We start from the raw sequence: 18,240 nt of genomic DNA on the forward strand, positions 1-18,240 counted from the left end.
AGATTGGACTCTCTCTCTCTCTCTCTCTCCCCTAGTAGAATTCTAAATCTGCTTGTGTAATTACTAACACATGCATGTTACGTAAATGTAAGCCTGTCTTCATCTAAATACTGCACATGTTGTAGTCCCATTTCCTCATTGTATTACATTCGATTTTCAATGAAAAAAATTTGAGCTTTTCAAAGAGAGTGCAATTCAACCAAATCTAAATCTTCTCTTCCTCTCATTCTATTTTTGGGTTTTAGCAAAAAAGATTCAAAACATCATGAACAAGATGTGGTTTGGGGTCATCCTTGTTATGGCACATAGAGGTATTGTCTTTTCTCAAAGTGTAATAAGAGTGTAGATTTGAGAGGTTTGGGAGGCTCTAATCTAATATTGGCTTAAAGCTTAGGAGTCATAACAATATGTAAGATATAATAAATATGATTTAAAAACATGTACGGTAGCAACACTATTTAATACGATATTACATATATGATAAAATAAAATGAAATGAAATAATATATAAAATCACTAATATAATCCTAAATATAGAATTAGGTAGATAAGACAGAAGAACACATTTTCAAAGTACACTGATCAAACTGGCCTATGTAAAATACATATTACGTGATGATTGGAATGGAATGGACTGAAAGGATGTCTCCTGTAGCAAAATCAAGACTGTCGCAAGGGTAAGCTCTCTACATGATCTCTCGCATTTCTCTAAGATTGTGGCGCTCTACATCTTCTTGCACAGCAACGCTCCAAGTCACGTTGTCTGTCTTGACGACGCAGTTTCGGTTTCTGGCACCTCTGTCGTACATCTTATGGTCGTGTAGGTGAATTGATCATCCTGAAGATGGCTCTTCAGAAGAGCTGCTAGCGACAAGCCTCTAGACCTGGCTCTGATGCGAGAGATAATTCGACAGATGGATGAAATGGCAACATCAAAGAGTGGAAGATCAAAGTAGACTTAGCAAGCAAGTCAGTTTGATATAACAATACTCAAATGGAGCAAGATGCAAGGACAGGATGGTAGTGTTATCAGTATAAGACTCAATTGGAGCCGGCAAGATAGTGGTACTGGAATAACGCTCAAATGGAGCAAGATGAAATGAGAGCGAGACACATTACTTCCGTGAAGGGCCAAGAATGATTCCATTTCCAGCAGCCTCTTGGTTCTCTCCACCTATTTTAACTTATGTTGTTGCTCGAAGGACCCCGGCCTCGATTGTTTCCATGACCCGTTGCTATGGCATTTGGGTTGTGTCAAGTGAGTTTCTGCTAGGGTACGTTGCCTCATCTTAAGTTTAAAGAGTTTTTGTCGGGAGGCCATACACCGGTCTGAACTCTGTACAATACTACAAGGTGACCAAGTGGGAACCATTCTTCATCCGCATGGTGCCACATCATTCATCACCACCCTATTCTGCAGCAACCAGCCTTCATGCCACCTTTGTGCTACCATGACATCTCCATCGCTCTACAATTCCAGCCCTGTTGCAGCCTGTTCTGAAAGCTGGCAACATCTGTATCAGCTGCCATGGCATTTCATCATTCACTGCAGTTGTTGTTGTGGTTCCATCCTGAAACTCAGGATTTTCTGTCTTCTGCTGCTGCTATGTGATCATTATCAGCTGGCAGGACTGCTCCCAACATCAGTAATATCACCTACAACATCCAGCTCTCAGCAGCATTCACTGCCCTGTCTGCTGCCAAAATGCAAGTCTTTATGACCTGGACTGTTGCTGCTAGCCAAAACACAAGAAGAACACGGTGACGATGCACTGAATCATGCTATGAGAAGAAAAGTTGATACAATGGAGCCGAAGCTCAAAAGATGACTGCACTGTCCTGTCTGAATCAGGTGGCAGCACCTGTGGGAATTTGCACAGTGAAGGGAGTGAAATACAGTCCTCTAGGCAATGGGCTATTAAAGTAATCACTAAGTAATCACCGGAAGGTAAAGGACAGCTGTTAAGGGAGTGAACCGAAGTCCAATGTCATCGGAGATGAGGGAGATGATCACTAGTTCTCGAGGGAGCGAATTGCAGTCCTTAGATACCGGGAAGTGAGCCAAGATGCGAAATGCAAATGCTAGATGCCTTCTGACCGCCAAACGCAATGGTGGATGATGATGTTAGCTGGTGGAGATTGATGCTTGGGCAAGGAAAGTTGATGTCTGATGTCCTTGATCAGTAAATGCAAGCTGCATAAGTGCCACTAGGTAGTAGCAGTGATGTCACCAGGTACAAAAAGTACCTCCAAGCTGCCAAACACAAGATAGAGATGACGCTTGATGGGTGGAGGTTGCTGCCTTGCAGAAGATTGATGCCAGATGATGGTGAAGATGTTCCTAGTAAGGGAGGAAGGTTGCTAGTTGTAGAAGACCTCCAAACGTAGATTTGATGATGAGGGAACAAGGTGCTTGAAGAAGAAGGTGAAAGGTGGTGTGAGGCAGCCGTGAGCCTTGAACTGTAATGCCCTTTAGAAGGGGTGGAGAAGCTAGAGAAAGAAGGGAAGGGTATTTGAGTGATAGAAGAAGAGGGTTGAAGAATGATTAAAGTGGATAAAGAATGAATGAAGTGACAGCCTATTTATAGGCATAAGCTGTCTAGGGTGGCACACTACCGAGTGGGTGCCCACTGAAAAAGTGATCAAATGAGGACACCAGCTCTTTTCGGAGCTATTAGTGCGAAACCCTTAATGAACTGTGTAAATTGAAGAAGTGGTTTCTCAAGACTCTCTCTCAAGCCCAAAAAGGGATGAAAAAAGAGGAGGGAAGAGAGATATGAAGAAGATATAGAGGATCTCGGAGATCCAAGATTTCCACCTGAAAGGTAACTTGTAGTAAGGAATAGTAGATGAGATGAATTGTGGAACTTGACTCCACCTCAGGAGGAGAGAAGCCACTAGCTCTGTAACTCCATGTTGAAATGAATTCAAAGGCCTCGTTACAAAGTCGCAGAAAGAGTAAATGGTGGGGAAGAACTTCATAATGAGTAGTTACCCCCTCTAAGGGTGTAGATGTAGGGGCTCCCTTTGAAGTCGACGAAGTAGGCGCCCCTCTTTGAGGATAAAAAGAGTATATCCCCCTTCGAATTCCCTTCTATGAAAGATAGGGAATCTAAATCATGGACTCTGAATCAACTGATGACAAAGGAAGTGCTGTCGGTAAAGGGTGGGCTTATGTGGAGCCAAGGGTAGGCAACAATTGGTGTCTCTCAATGGAGTGGATTGCTGGAGCCGAAGTAATGGAAGGTGTTGAACATCCATCGTCTCTCGAAGGAGTAGACTAACATGTAGATGGTAGCCAACAATCATTGACTCTCAGTGAAACGGATTGTAGAACCGTGGGTTGTCAAGGTGGCATTCTTGAAACCCTAGAAAAAGTAGAAGCAACCTCTGTAGTGCATTGCAGTAGTTGCGAGGAAGCCATGGCATCGGATGATCTTCCTTTTACTCGATAGGACTTAGTGCATATCGGATGTGTCTTATTGCTTGAAGCATAAAAATTTGAAAGCCAGTGTAGAATAAACTTTGAAGGGAAAGGTGGCACGAGTGCTTAGGGAAAGGCACATATACTTTGGCAGTGTAGGGAGCAAAGGTCCATGTTAGCAAGCGTCGGTGGGAGGTTTGTTAATACCAGAAGAGAAGCACCTAGTGCTTTGTCCATTTGCTCGTGGAGAAGTCATAGCATTGGAGTGTCAACCCGTAAAAGGGAGGGTGGATGGAAGAGGAAGAGAAGGGTATCTTTGTCTTCCGTTGATGCAACGGAAGTGAAAAGGAAAATCAGTAGATGATGCCAAACCGGCAATCTATCTTTGCCTTCTACGATGAATAGGGTCTTTAGCTCTCTGAGCTCTTGCGCTTTGATACCATGTTAAGATGTGTGATGGTGTAGAGAGACAATAGGGTTTGCAGGGAGAAACACAAAGTGTGTATGGCAAACACAGAGAGAAGAGAAACTCAGAAACACAAGAACACGATGATGATGCACTGAATCATGCTATGAGAAGAAAAGTTGATACAGTGGAGCCGAAGCTTAAAAGATGATTGCATTGTTATGTCTGAATCAAGCGGCAGCACTTGTGGGAATTTGTATAATGAAGGGAGCAGAATGCAGTCCTTTGGGCAGTGGGCTATTGGAATAATCACTAGAAGGTAAAGGACAACTATGGAGGGAGTGAATTGCAGTCCTTTGATGCCATCGAAGATGATCATGTCTAAAATAACAAGCATGCTCTAATACCATGTCAAAATAAGCAGCAATGTAGAGAGACAATAGGGTTTGTGGGGAGTAACACCACACAGAGTGTGTACGGCAAACACTGAGAGAGGAGAGACTTAGAAACACAAGAAGAACATGGTGATGATGCATTGAATCATACTATGAAAAGAAAAGGTGATACAATGGAGCCGAAGCTTAGAAGATTACACTGCCTTGTTTGAATTAGGCGGTAGCACCTGTGTGAATTTGCACAGTGAAGGGAGTGAAATGCAGTTCTTTGGGCAATGGGCTATCGAAGTAATCAATAGAAGGTGAAAGATAGCCATTGAGGGAGCGGACCGTAGTTTTCCAATGCCATCGAAGATATGGAAGATGATCACTAGTTGTTGAGGGAGCGAACTGCAGTCCTTTGATGTGGGGAAGTGACTTGGGCAGCGAAACACAAATTCTAGAGTTGGCAAACACAGGGAGAGCAGTCCAAATGCTGACGCAAGGTGGATAATGATGACGTTAGATGATGGAGGATGAGCCGGGCTGCAAAAACGCAAGTCCCAATAGCCTCTGTGAGACAGACAAGTGACGCTAGGTGACGGAGGAGAAGCTAGGTTGCAAAAACGCAAGTCCCAACAACCCCTATGATAGACAAATGATGCCAAGTGATGGAGGAGAAGCCAGGCTGCAAAAACGCAGATTCTAGCAGCCCCTATGATCAATGAGTGATGAAATTACAAACGCTTGATGACGGAGAGTGTTGCTAGAGGCTAGGATACGACGCCAACTTGGAGATGGTGGCGCCAAGCAAGGAGAAGGCCTCCAACTTGAAAAACATAGGTGAAGGTGGAGCCTGATGGAGAAGGGTGCTAACGTCAAGTAGATGATGGTGACGCTAGGTGGAAGATGCTCCAAACGCAAGGCCTGATGTTGGAAGAGGGAGCCTGAAGCAGAAGAGGAAGAGTGAAGGCAACCATGACCCACGAACCACAATGTCCTTTTGAAGGGGTGTGAGGGAGTGGAAGGGGTTGGTGAAGGGAAGGGTGTCTGAAGACGGAGGAAGAGGGGTAAAGAATGATTGAAGCATGGTGAGAGTGGTAGAAGTATGAATGAAGTGATTGTCTATTTATAAGCATAAGCTGTCTAGGGCGGCACACCACTGCATGGGTGCCCACTGAAAAAGTAACCAAAATGTGAATACTAGTTCTTTTTGGGATTATCAATGAAAAACCCTAAATGAAGTATGTGTGAGAGTGCGCAACGGAAGAGGAAATACGAACACGGAGGGAGAGAGACAGAGAAAGCAGAAAATAAGGAAGAGAAATCTGCACTGACTGAAATGAATGCTGAATACACTGAAATGGACTGATCAGTCCCTGCACGCAGCCCACAGCGTCAGTGAGGGCACCAGATCAGGCTGATGACGATGGCAGCACCACCACGGGGGAGAAGGAGTGTCGGAATCTACAAGAAGACAACTGACCAAGTGGGGAGGGGGGCTGCCAATATATAGGCAACGGACAAACCCTAACCCTAACCCTAAAATGGGCGCAAACCCTAAAAGTGCCCTAAAATGGGCGCCCCATAACAGTGACCAAAACGGTGGCCGGGCAGCCAGTGGCTGCCCACTAAAAGAGGCCAAAAAGAAATACACAACCTAAGACAGGCAGTCAAGAGTGACTAGCCTCCCCCATCATAACACATGATAGACATGTCAGAGCTCCTAATGTCCTCGTCTGACTCAGACTGAGGCTCACAGGCAGGAGATGACAAGGCATGACAAACATGACTGCTAACAGTATGTGAATTGAAGAAGTGGTTTCTCAACACCCTCTCTCAGGCCCAAAAAGGGATGAAGAAAGAGGAGCGAAGAGAGATACGATGAAGAAGAAGAGGATCCCTGAGATCCAAGATTTCCACATGAAAGATAACCTGTAGTAAGGAATAGTAGATGGGATGAACTATAGAACCTGACTCCACCTTGGGAGAGAAGCCACTAGCTTCGTAACTCCATGCTAGAAGGAATTCGAAGGCCTTGTCCTCACCAAGTTGTAATTGAACCTCCAAGGCCCTGATCTAGGCGGTCTGTGAAGATCCTGGATATCAGAAGGAGAAATGGCTGCTTGAGACAACTATCCCAAAAGAGTAAAGGATAGGCAACGAGCTTCATGATGAGTAGGTGTTCCCCTTGAGGGTGGAGTTGCAAGGTCCCCCTCTGAAGCCAAACAAGTAGAAGCCCCCTTTGAGGGTAAAGAGAGTATAGCCCCCTGTGAATCCTCCTCTACGAACATGGATTACGGACTTTGAATCATCTGATGACGAAAGAAGCGGCACCCGTGCCAAAGAAGGTATCTGGGGTATCGAAGATATCCAAGAACTCCTAGAGGTGGTCTCTCGAACCTGAGTAGTTGAGGGTAGGAAAAAGGGAGGCTTAGGTTAAGCCAAGGGTAGGCAATAGTTGCTGTCTCTCAATGGAGCGGACTGCAGAGCCGAAGTAATAGGTGTCGAACAATCACGGTCTCTCAAAGGAGCGAATGTGGAGGGGACGATAGCCAATAATCATTCTCTCAGTGGAGCCGATTGCAGAATTGCGGGTTGTCGAGGTGGCATTCTTGAAACCCTAGAAGAAGTAGAAGCAACCTTTGTAGTGCATTGTGGCGGTCTCAAGGTCGTGGTACCAGTCGATCCTCTTGTGGCTCGAAAGGGCTTAGCGCACATTGGATGCATCTTATTGCCTTGAATATAAAAATCTGAAAGCCAGTGCAAAATAAACTCTGTGGCCCAGAAGGGAGAGGTGGCACAACGAGTGCTGGGGGGTAGACGCATATACTTCGGCCGGGTAGGGAGCAAAGGTCCATGGTGGCAAGCATCGGTGGGGGTTTGGGTGATTTCGGAAGAGGAGCACCTAGTGGTTTGTCTATTTGCTTGGGGAGAAGTCATGGCACCAGAGTGTTAATCTGTAAAAGCGTGGGTGGGTGGGAGAGGAAGAATCTCTGTCTTCTATTGATGTAGCGGAAGTGAAGGGCAAAATCAATAGATAATGCCAAACCTGTAACTTGTCTTTGCCTTCTCTGATGAACAGTGTCTTTAGCTCTTTGAGCTCTTGCCCTCTGATACCATGTCAAAATAACAGGTATGCTCTGATACCATATCAAAATAAGTAACAATACAAGGAGAGAGCAGGGTTTGTAGGGAGTAACACAGAGTGTGTATGCCAAACACAGAGAGAAGAGAAACTCATAAACACAAGAATATACTGAGGATGTATTGAATCATGCTATGAGAAAAAAAGCTGATACAGCAAAGTTGAAGCCCAGAAGATAACTACATTGTCCTGTTTGAATCAGGCGGTAGTACATGTGGAAATTTGCACAGTGAAAGGAGCGAAACGTAGTCCTTTGGGCAGTGGGCTATTGAAGTAATCACTAGAAGGTGAAAGACAGGTATCGAGGGAGTGGACCGTAGTTCTCTAATATTGTCAAAAATGTGGAAGATGATCACCAATTGTTGAGGGAGCGAACCGTAGTCCTTTGATGCAGGGGAGTGACCTGGGCAGCAAAATGCAAATCCCAGAGTGTTGGAGCTCTTAAACACAGGGAGAGCAGCCTAGATGCTGACGCCAGGTCGATAATGATGACTTCAAATGATGGAGGATGAGTTGGGTTGCAAAAACGCAGGTCCAAGCAGCCTCTGTGACAGACGAGTGATGCCAAGTGATGGAGAAGAAGCCAAGCTGTAAAAATGCAGGTCCCAACAACCCCTGTGATAGACGAGTGATGCCAACAAGTGATGGAGGAGGAGCTAGGTCGCAAAAACGCAGGTCCCAATAGCCCTTGTGATGGATGAGTGATGAAATCATTGATGCTTGATGATGGAGACTGTCGCTAGAGACTGGGATGCTGGCGCCAACCTGGAGATGATGATACCAGGTAAGGAGAAGGCCTCCAATCTGAAAAACGCAAGTAAAGGTGGAGCCTGATAGAGAAGGGTGTTGACGCCAAGCAGATGATGGTGATGCGAGGTGGAAGATGCGCCAAACGCAAGGCTTGATGTTGGAACAGGGTGCTTGAAGCAGAAGAGAAAGGGTGAAGGCAGCCATGAGCCACAAACCGCAATGTCCTCTTGAAGGGGTGTGAAGGCAGTGAGGGGTTGGTGAAGGGAAGGGTGTCTAATGACGGAGAAAGAGGGGTGAAGAATGATTGAAGAGTGGTAGAAGTATGAATGAAGTGATTGCCTATTTTTAGGCATAAGCTGTCTAAGATAGTGCACCACTATGTGGGTACCCACAGAAAAAGTGGCCGAAATGTGGATACCAACCCTTTTTGGGGTTGTCAGTGCGAAACCCTAAATGAAGTGTGGGAACTGAAGAAGTGGTTTCTCAACAGATCACCACTTGTTAAGGGAGCAAACCGCAGTCCTCAGATGCTGGCTAGTGGGCTAGGATACAAAATGCAAATGCTAGATGTCTCTTGATTGCCAAACACAATGGTGGATGATGACGTCAGCTGGTGGAGATTGACGCGTGGGTGAGGAAAGTTGATGTGCCTGATGCCCCTGATTAGCAAACGTAAACTGCAAAAGTGTCGCAATGTAAAAAAAAAAACACCTTCAGGCTGCCAAACGCAAGATATAGATGACACTTGATGGGTGGAGCTTGTGGCCAGTGGTGGAAGACTGCCACTGGAAGATGGAGGAGATGTCGCCAACAAGGGAGGAAGGTCGCCAGCTGTAGATGACCTCCAAACGCAGACCTAATGATAAAGGAACAGGGTACTTGCAAATGAAGGTGAAAAGTGGTGTGAGCTAGTTGCGAGTCTCAAATTGCAATGTCCTCTGAAAGGGGTGTGAGTAGCAGAGGAGAGACTAGAGAGAGAAGGGAAGGGTGTTTGAGTGACGGAAGAAGAGGGTTGAAGAATGACTGAATTGGGTAAAGAATGAATGAAGTGACAGCCTATTATAGATACAAGCTGTCTAGGGTGGTGCACCACTGAGTGGGCCTCCACTGAAAAAGTGACCAAAATGAGGACAACCACCCTTTTTGGGGCTATCAATGCGAAACCCTAAATGAAGGGTATAAATTGAAGAAGTGGTTTCTCAACAAGTGTGATCCTACTACTATCTTGCATGAACTATGGCATCTTCATCATTGCGCCTTGTACCATATTGTAGAATTTCTACACCTTAGTAGCGGTTCATTGTACAAGTTACTTTATTTCCATCTTCATTACACATTTCCCTTTATCTATACAGCCAAGTATTCTATTCGAATAGTTTGTTTTTTGTTTGCATGATAAGTTCACTTTTCTTGGCATTGTATCCGAGCTAGGTGCTCACTTGTCATTGAGCTACCATTAGCATTGAGCCAATACGTGCACATGAACCAACTCTTGCTATCTCAACTCTTCGCCATGATGGAGAATTGTCCATAGCATTCTTTATCATCCGAGTGATTATCACTGCTATTGAGTAATGGGGGCACTTGCAGTGTTGGATCTTCTCTAGCTTACCACATGAGCAGGCCCATGTCTCCTACAACTTTCTGCACAAGGCCTACTACATGTATTCCTCCATTTTCTTCTTCCTATCCTCATCGTCTAGCATCTTTGACCTATTTGTTCTTACAAGGCCAGAGGGACATGCACTTCAGTTGAAGAAGCCAGCTGATGAGAATCCAAAGCTCTCAATTGGGGGAGGAAAAACTGTTTTTGGGATGATTGGCAATTGGATGACTTTACCTCAGCCAAGCCCAGTGGCAGGTCCTCATAGGGCTTTGTTTTGTATGGGCCGCATTCTTCCTTGTTGCTCCATTGATATACATGTGCAAGCTGTAAGCCACCGTATAGACCTAGATCTGTACCAATATGTAACCTATAATGGATAGATGTGGAGGCACAAGATCTTGATCAGGTATATTTCCTGCTGCTTAAATATTAAATTCTTCTTCAAATGATCATACTTTTGGTGCATCACATTCTTAATTCTCACTATACACATCTGTGTGGTGATGGCACCATTATCTTCTCTATTTTGTATCTCACCCTTTACCTACCTATTTGTACTTGGACTCTCATCTCCATATGACATATATTTGGCTCAAGTATTAAGTTCTTGTAAAACTCAAATATTAAATGTCCCAAAGTGTCCAGGCATCCACATTTAATGCACCCAACGTGTTTGGGTGCCACGTGAGAGTGCCTGGGTGCCGCTTTAGACAAATGGTTGACTCATGGGTCTATAAGTAAGGATCTATCCAGCCACTTTGCATGTCTTGCAACCATCATTCTACAGTTGATGCTATAAAGAAATACGCAAACACAGAATACAAACGCAATTGTATGGAAAAGCATATCGATAAAAGAGCTCAGTACAGTTAGTGTAACTTAGAGATAGTAAATATTGAAGATGAATGAATAAATACAATGCTCAATGCAACAAACACACTATGCAAGGTGAATAGTGAACATTGAACTCGTGTCTTTGAAGGACTCGGGCAGAGGGTGTGAGTTGGAAAGAGTGTCATACTCTCTATGGATCCTGAAACGCAGCAGATAGCCTCCGAAAGTGTACAGCAGCAGCTAATGCAGATTTGGAGAGTCTGGAACAGGCCAGAACATGACTGAAACAGCTCGAACAGTGGGCAATAGCAGGAGGGAACAGTTTGGAAGTGGTAGACCACTGCTAAAACTGAAAATGCAGCTGAATGCAATGATGTGACAGGCTGATAATAGCAGGTGGACACAGCAAATGCAGGCTGTATGATGACATCAACAGACAGGCAATAGCAACATATTTGAAAACACAGCCTGGGCTGATCTGCAACAGCAAAACACATTATTTTGAAGGCTGCCTTGCTGGAGGAGAAGGCTGGGAACTGTTGCCTGATGGCTGATCAGCAAATGGCAGCTGAAAACACAGGCCTGGACAGCAGCAAATTGACGCCAACTGATAAAGAAGGGCTGGATGTACGTGCCAAATGATGGACAATAACCTTGAATTGAGATATTTGCTAGAAAGAGGTGTGGACGACAGAGAATAGGAGCCATTAATTTGCAAAACAAGGATTGGGGCTGAGTGGTGGGCAACCTGTCTACTGGATGTACGTGCCAAATGATGGACAATAACCTTGAATTGAGATATCTGCTGGAAAGAGGTGTGGACGATAGAGAACAGGAGCCATCAGTTTGCAAAACAAGGATTGGGGCTTAGTGGTGGGCAACCTGTCTATTTATAGAGGAGTAAATCCCCCCAACTTAGGGTTTGGCGTATGGGACATAGTGGCCATTTAATAAATCTTCTAGTAATAAGCATGTTTTGTGAAACCGGCCTTCCTTCTCAGATAGGGTGGTAAATAACCTAATTTAACACTAATTACAATAAGTAATTAAATCACATAAACTGAAATGCACACTTTACTACTTTAATCTTGGACAATGGACAGCCTGTTGGCCCCGAAATTCGCGCTCCTTGTGGAATTTCTTATCTTCAATTGTGAATGGATGGAGTACAATTGAGATTCTTTGATCTTCTTTGCTAATCCAAGTGCCTCTTGCTATCAAAACTGATAAGCAAACCTTCAAATTAATTTGCCCCTTGGTTTGCTTGGGGATTGGCATTCACCTTGCTTCTTGAAAGACAGATTAAGCCCCAATCTGATATGGGTTGGTTGGTCTCTTGAATCTCATTGAAATTTTTTAATTTTAATTGATGGAATTCAAGTCTTAGGCCGTCAATTTCAAGCATGTATCTCGAGATGACTGCCAAATCTTCTTGTTGTAAATTAGAGTTTACATTAGAGATTGACTGAGATCTCTACCTTTGAGGACTTAAACGGTTGGATTTTCCTGAGATAGCTTGAGAGATGGCTGTGGGATGAGAGAGAATGCTGTAGAGGGAGAAATTTCAAAGTTTCAGTGTCAGAAAGGTTGAAAAACTGCTATTGCCGTGCTCAAACAGCCATGGAAGATGTCATCTATAGCTTAGGACTACCAAAAAGATTACTGCCTGTCCCCATCTGCACTAGAAGGACCTTGGACTGTTGTCTTCTGCACATGGAAGGCTCCAAATTGTTGTCACCTATTGTAGAACTCGTCCTTGGTGATTGCAAATCACATTAGTAGCATCTCCTTGCGCTCTAACATTCTCCTTCTCTCTTATAATGGTTGGAGTAGACTTTTGCCAGCCCCCAAAACGTTTTTTCCACTTGCACGGGCAAGTTTTGCCAAGTGGTAGTCTTCTAATTCCATTTTTCAACATTATCCGACTTATTAAATTTATTTTTAAAATATCAATATTAAAAATTAATATAATAATAATTCTAATATCTAAAAAAATAATTGCATAATCCAATAATTAAATTTGCCGGGCTAATTTGTCGTCCAAGTATCCCTAAGCAGTTATTAGATCTTAGATTGACATTAATTAATTAATTAATGTCCAGCATCTAATGTCACCATTGATATTAGTGGCCAATAAATTGGTCTAAGCCAAAATTTGACATCGGGTACCACCTAGTATTTGTCACATATAACTTATTGTAACTTTTGCCTTTAGTCACCAATGAATATTTTGGGATCCTAGGTTCCACAATGTGAAATAATTAACTTGCACCTCACATGTGCTGTAAAGAAAAATACCCTAATACAGAAACATAAACAGAAACCGTACGACAAAGCACAGACTGATAAAAAGAACACAGTTAGGGTTAGGGTTAGAGTAACTCAAAGACAATGAACACAATGAATAAATGAAATGATATGACTACTAATAATACGATATTTATGCAGCAAACACACTATGCAGTGAATGAATACTGAACCTCAAACTCGTGTATCTCTAGGATCAGGGCAGGGGTAATGAGCTGGAGAGTGTGCCATACTCCGAATAGATTCCGAATCGCAGCAAGGCAGCCTTCGGATGTCGAACACCAGCAAACGCAGCAGTGAGAAGCTAGATCTGATGTAGACAGCAGTGAGGAGAGAGAAAGAATAAAAACGGAGCCTACAGGAGAGAGAGATTGAAAACGCAGGCAGGACAGCCTACAAGAGAGAGAGACTAAAAACGGAGCTTGTAGGAGAGAGAAAGGCTGAAAATGCAGGCAGGACAGCCTGTAGGAGAAAGAAAGACTGCAGCGACTGCAGACAGGAGAGAGAAAACTGTCAAGGTGGCAGCTGGAGCCTGCAAACGCAACAGTTTGGTGGCGTGGCAGGCTGTAGGACAGCAGTGGAGATGAACAACAGTCAGTTGCCAGACAGAAACAACAGCAATCAGCATGTGGAGGGCTGGAAACAGGCGCTTGACTATAGGGAACAGTGATGGACAGCAAGGACTGAGATGTCCTCCGTGATCGGGGTGTGGGCAGCAAGCTGGTAACACATGAAACCTGCAAAAACGAGATAGTGAAAGAGTGGAGGGTTGGCTGCCAATTTATAGAAAATTAGGGTTCTAGATCCTCTCCCACTTAACTTTCTCGATCCGCTCCCCGTTTTAGGGTTTTGGCTAAAATAAGCCTAGAATAAGCATGTTTTGGGACTGTTTACGTGGCTAAGTGCATTTCTTAGTACAACACCCCCTCTTAGGCCCAAAATAGAGCAAGAAAAGTAGGCTAGCCTAAATTTTGATTTACCCGAAGATGTCCCATCCCAAAGCAGCTAAGGCATCGGACAAAAGGTACACGTTGGCTGCCCAGTGACCTACCAAGACTACAGAGGCAATGAATATCTTACCAAGGGAGCCCAAGTGATCACCTCAGAGAGGTCAAGGCATCGGACCAAGGGTGCTCGTCAGCTGCCCAAGGGCCTACCAAGGCCTACAAAGGCGGATGGAATCAACAATGGACTTGTTTGTATTGTATTGTATTGTTTTTTTTTTTTTGAAAATAATTTTGAAAACACATAAGTAATATAGAGGCAGCAGCCGAGTAAGTGATAGATAGAAAAAGATAAAGAGAGTTTTAAACCCAAGTTATTCACAAAACTAGCAAGCCAATCCCTTGCACTGACGAGGATAAGTGCTTAAGGATGATAAAAGTGAGTGTATGTGCCAATCATGTGTTGAATATGTGAGAGGTGAAAAAAACGGTGGGCTTAGCAAGACAAGCAAGTAAGCAAGGGTAGGGAAACTGCCTTTAGGAGAACTGCCATGTGTTACCTTGAGCCTGAATCTTGACCGAGGAGTTGTTTCCTATACGGACCTGCTCGACTGCAGGGGCTCGGATACGGAAAATGTCCTCTATAGGAGTCATGTGATGTATAGCTCCATTGTCCACAATCCAAACTGGAGCTGAAGTGCTCGGCTGTGACGAGTGGGCCTCTGTTAGTAAACTCGTCGGGAGGCAACTCACAGATGTGGGCGAGACTCGCATCTGATGTCTCTATGGAGACGATATGGGCCTTTGTAGACCAGTCAGACAAGCCCTCTGGAGTTGAGAACGTTGTCGACTGAGATGATGTGCGATGGCAGTGTGAGTCTGACCTTTAAACTGCCCCTTGCCATCACCCTGCTTCCCTTGCTAGGGGTTGCCCGACTGAGGGGCGGGGGTCTAAGACTTAGGTTTTGGTGCTGTGCCTTGTGCCTTTGATTGACACTCGTCGTCAAAATGGCCAGCCTTTTGACAATGTTGACAATACCTATTCTTTTTAGGTACATTCTGCCACCCAGGTTTGAGTTGTGACTGGGAGTTTCCTTGAGAATCCCCAGATTGATTTAGCTTTTAAGTTTGATTTTGATTTTGAGTGGAGGTTTGGTTTAGTTTGCCCTTCCCTTGTTGCCCTTTCTGAGAATGAGCAAGAAGAGTCCTCTTTGAAGAGGAATTCATATGAAACTGATCGAACAACCGTGCGTAACGCAACAACTGACACTCAAATTCATAGAATGTAGGCATGGTAGGCTTTGAAACTATCCCTTTACAAAATTGAAGTATTTCTTGGGGAGTTTATTTAGGAACAATGTGACCTGATCGTCAGAGGACTTAGGAGTCCCCGTAGTGGAGAATTCAGCCGAGGAGACACCGATACTCAGCCAACTTGACTTTTAAGTCATTCCGGTTAGTGATTTTGAAAAGGTGAAGCTCATGGTCAAGATTAATACGACGGGTCCTATCGCGACCTGCATAGTAGTCAATCAAGTGTGCCCATCGCTCTGACGCTAAGTCAAAATGCTGAAGCTGAGAATGAAACTTTGGCAATAAGCCTTGCATCAGCTTGACAATAGCGGAGGCATTCCTAGCTTTCCATGAGCAAATGACCTCGTATGAAACAAATGCGGGATCAGGTTGGGGTTCCAACCCTTGCACTAGATCCCATAGGTTTTGTGAATCAAGGACATGTCTCATCAAATTCGATCAAGTAGTAAAGTTTGACGCGTTAAAACGAGTCTTGTCATTAAATGCATTCTTGGCAGAAGATGAGCTAGAACCAGGAGGCGTCAGGTGGGTGGAGTAAGATGATGGTGGAAAAGATGGTGGAGGTGAGAGTATCTGATAAGAGTAAGGAGGGGAAAGAGGTGGGTAGATAGAAGTAGGCTGTGAGTGTCCAATGAGTGCCGATTGATGTGGAGGCACTGGAACATGAATGTTTCCATACGGTGCCGGTGTAGGTGGAGGCACTGAGACACAATAGCCTTGTTCAAAGTAAGGCTGGGACACAACATTATGACTAGAAGGTCCACTAGGCAATGCCATGGAGGCAAACTGTGGAGGCAACTGATCCACACTCGAGAGAGACTGAGTGGGATACCCAGGCTGTAATGATCCCGAAAGTGTGTATGAGGTAGGTGGAACACCACCCGACTAAGGGAAGGATGAGGTCCTAAAGGATGTCCCCATGTTTCCATAACTCCCCGGTGTGATGTGCGGTGCGACATGAGGTATCAAATGGAAATGTAAATGGTGTACATGGAAGTGGTGAAGTAGCGGAAGAATGTGGTGGGATGGGTGGGTTTTGAAAGTGAGGTATATGAGGTACAGATTCTTTTTGTTCATTTTTATCATTTAAAGACTGACAATGAAACTGTGAAGATGATGATACACCATGTAATGAAGTGAAAGGAACACCAAATTCAATCTGATTATGTGAAGTAGACGGAAAAGAAGAAAGGACAGAAGAAGAGTTACCTGGCTTTTTCTTATAATCTCCACGACGTGTGTTAACATACAAGAATTGGTCCTCTAGAGGACCTTTTCCGTAGTCAACAGAATGGACTCTTTCTTCCATATGATCTCTACGAGTATATTGCAAAACAGAAGAGGTAAAAGAAGAAGGCACAAAAGACAAATCAAAAGTACTTTGCACCGGAGAGGACGGAAGAGTGTGGAAAAAATGGAACATACTCCGGAACTTGCTCTCCAAGAGGGGGGCCTATCCCTGATGGAGGTCTCAACGGCCCTGCAACATCATAAGACTTACGGCAACATTTGAAGAGTGAAATCCATGCATACCTTCATTTAGAAGCTTTTCTTGAAGGGCAATCCTTCGGTCGAGCTTCTTAATCTTCTTTTGTCGATAGGCTATGATCAATTTATATTCCTCAAAGGTCAGCTTGCCTATCTTTTCTTCCATGCACTAAGATGTTTCTCCCACCATGTCGGAACTTTGTGGAGCAAGCTGATCGGCTCACTCTCGCTCGGTTCTCGGCATAGGTTGATCTGGAAACTGAATCGGTGTTGATATGTTCAAAGTCATTTGAACCTATTGTTGTTCTTGCTTCTTGCGAAGAGCTTTTAGATCAAAGGCCTAGGTTTCTCAGAGAGTACCACGCTTTGATACCATGTAAAGAAAAATACCCTAACTTAGAAACATAAATAGAAACCGTACGACAAAGCACAGACTGATAAAAAGAACACAGTTAGGGTTAGAGTTAGAGTAACTTAGAGACAATGAACACAGTGAATAAATGAAATGATATGACTACTAATCATATGATGCTCATGCAACAAACACACTATGCAGTGAATGAATACTGAACCTCGAACTCCTGTATCTCTAGGATCAGGGCAGGGGTAGTGAGTTGGAGAGTGTGTCGTACTCCGAACGGATCCCGAATTGCAGCAAGGCAGCCTCCGGATGTCGAACACCAGCAAACGCAGCAATGAGAAGCTGGATCTGATGCAGACAACAGTGAGGAGAGAGAAAGAATGAAAACGGAGTCTGTAGGAGAGAGAAAGACTGAAAACGCAGGCGGGACAGCCTGCAAGAGAGAGAAAGACTAAAAACGGAGCCTATAGGAGAGAGAAAGACTGAAAATGCAGGTAGGACAGCTTGCGGGAGAGAGAAATACTGCAGTGACTGCAGACAGGAGAGAGAAAACTGTCAGGGCGGCAGCTGGAGCCTGCAAATGCAGCAGTTTGCTGGCGTGGCAGGTTGTACGACAATGGTGCAGATGAACAATAGTCAGTCCCCAGGCAGAAACAACAGCAATTAGCATGTGGAGGGCTGGAAACAGGCGCCAGACTGTAGGAAACAGTGATGGACAGCAAGGGTTGAGATGTCCTCCGTGACAGGGGTGTGGGCAGCAAGCTGGTAACACCTGAAATCTGCAAAAACGAGATAGTGAAAGAGTGGAGGACTGGCTGCCAATTTATAGAAAATTAGGGTTCTAGATCCTCTCCCACTTAATTTTCTCGATCCGCTCCCCGTTTTAGGGTTTTGGCTAAAATAAGCCTAGAATAAGCACTTGTGACATTTTGGGGTTGTAATAAAGATCTAATCAAGATATAATGCATTGTTAAGCTCAACAACTGCATCCTCACCCTTGATGTCCACTTGTTGCCGGTTGCTTCATATGCTACCAACCTAGCTGCTGTTGCCCCTTATGACATATGTGTCTTGCTCTCCAGCAATCTATCCAATTGCCACTTAATTGTTGCCTTGTTGCTTTGACTTGTGCTGGTTGTTGGTGACTAGTCTTTAGTTGACCGTGTGGCATTTTCAGCATTAGAATAACTGCATTTTACAGCTATTGACCGCCCTGGCTTATGTCATCATTTAGATTCTGGATAGTCAGCTGCCTACATTTTCACCTGTTCATACTACTGCCTA

The 18,240-nt window shown here is 44.3% G+C and overlaps 1 protein-coding gene across 7 annotated transcripts in view; it reads left to right on the forward strand.

Moving 5' to 3' along the window:
* The first annotated feature begins 563 nt into the window (after positions 1–563).
* The window catches only part of LOC148021701 (SEC-C motif-containing protein / OTU-like cysteine protease family protein), an 83,168-nt gene continuing 65,491 nt past the window's right edge, over positions 564–18,240 (forward strand). For 4 of the 7 annotated variants that reach the window (XM_087697193.1, XM_087697199.1, XM_087697200.1 and 1 more), the window contains exon 1: positions 564–677. The gene's annotated coding sequence lies outside the window, so the exon portion shown is untranslated. Of the gene's footprint in view, positions 678–780; positions 1,275–18,240 lie in introns of all 7 variants that reach the window. The other 3 variants (XM_087697194.1, XM_087697195.1, XM_087697196.1) reach the window with 3 other exon arrangements.

The sequence above is a fragment of the Lygodium microphyllum genome, chromosome 17, assembly GCF_053477565.2.
Source record: "Lygodium microphyllum isolate KBCC chromosome 17, Lygodium_microphyllum_v1.1.10, whole genome shotgun sequence".
Lineage (NCBI taxonomy): Eukaryota > Viridiplantae > Streptophyta > Polypodiopsida > Schizaeales > Lygodiaceae > Lygodium > Lygodium microphyllum.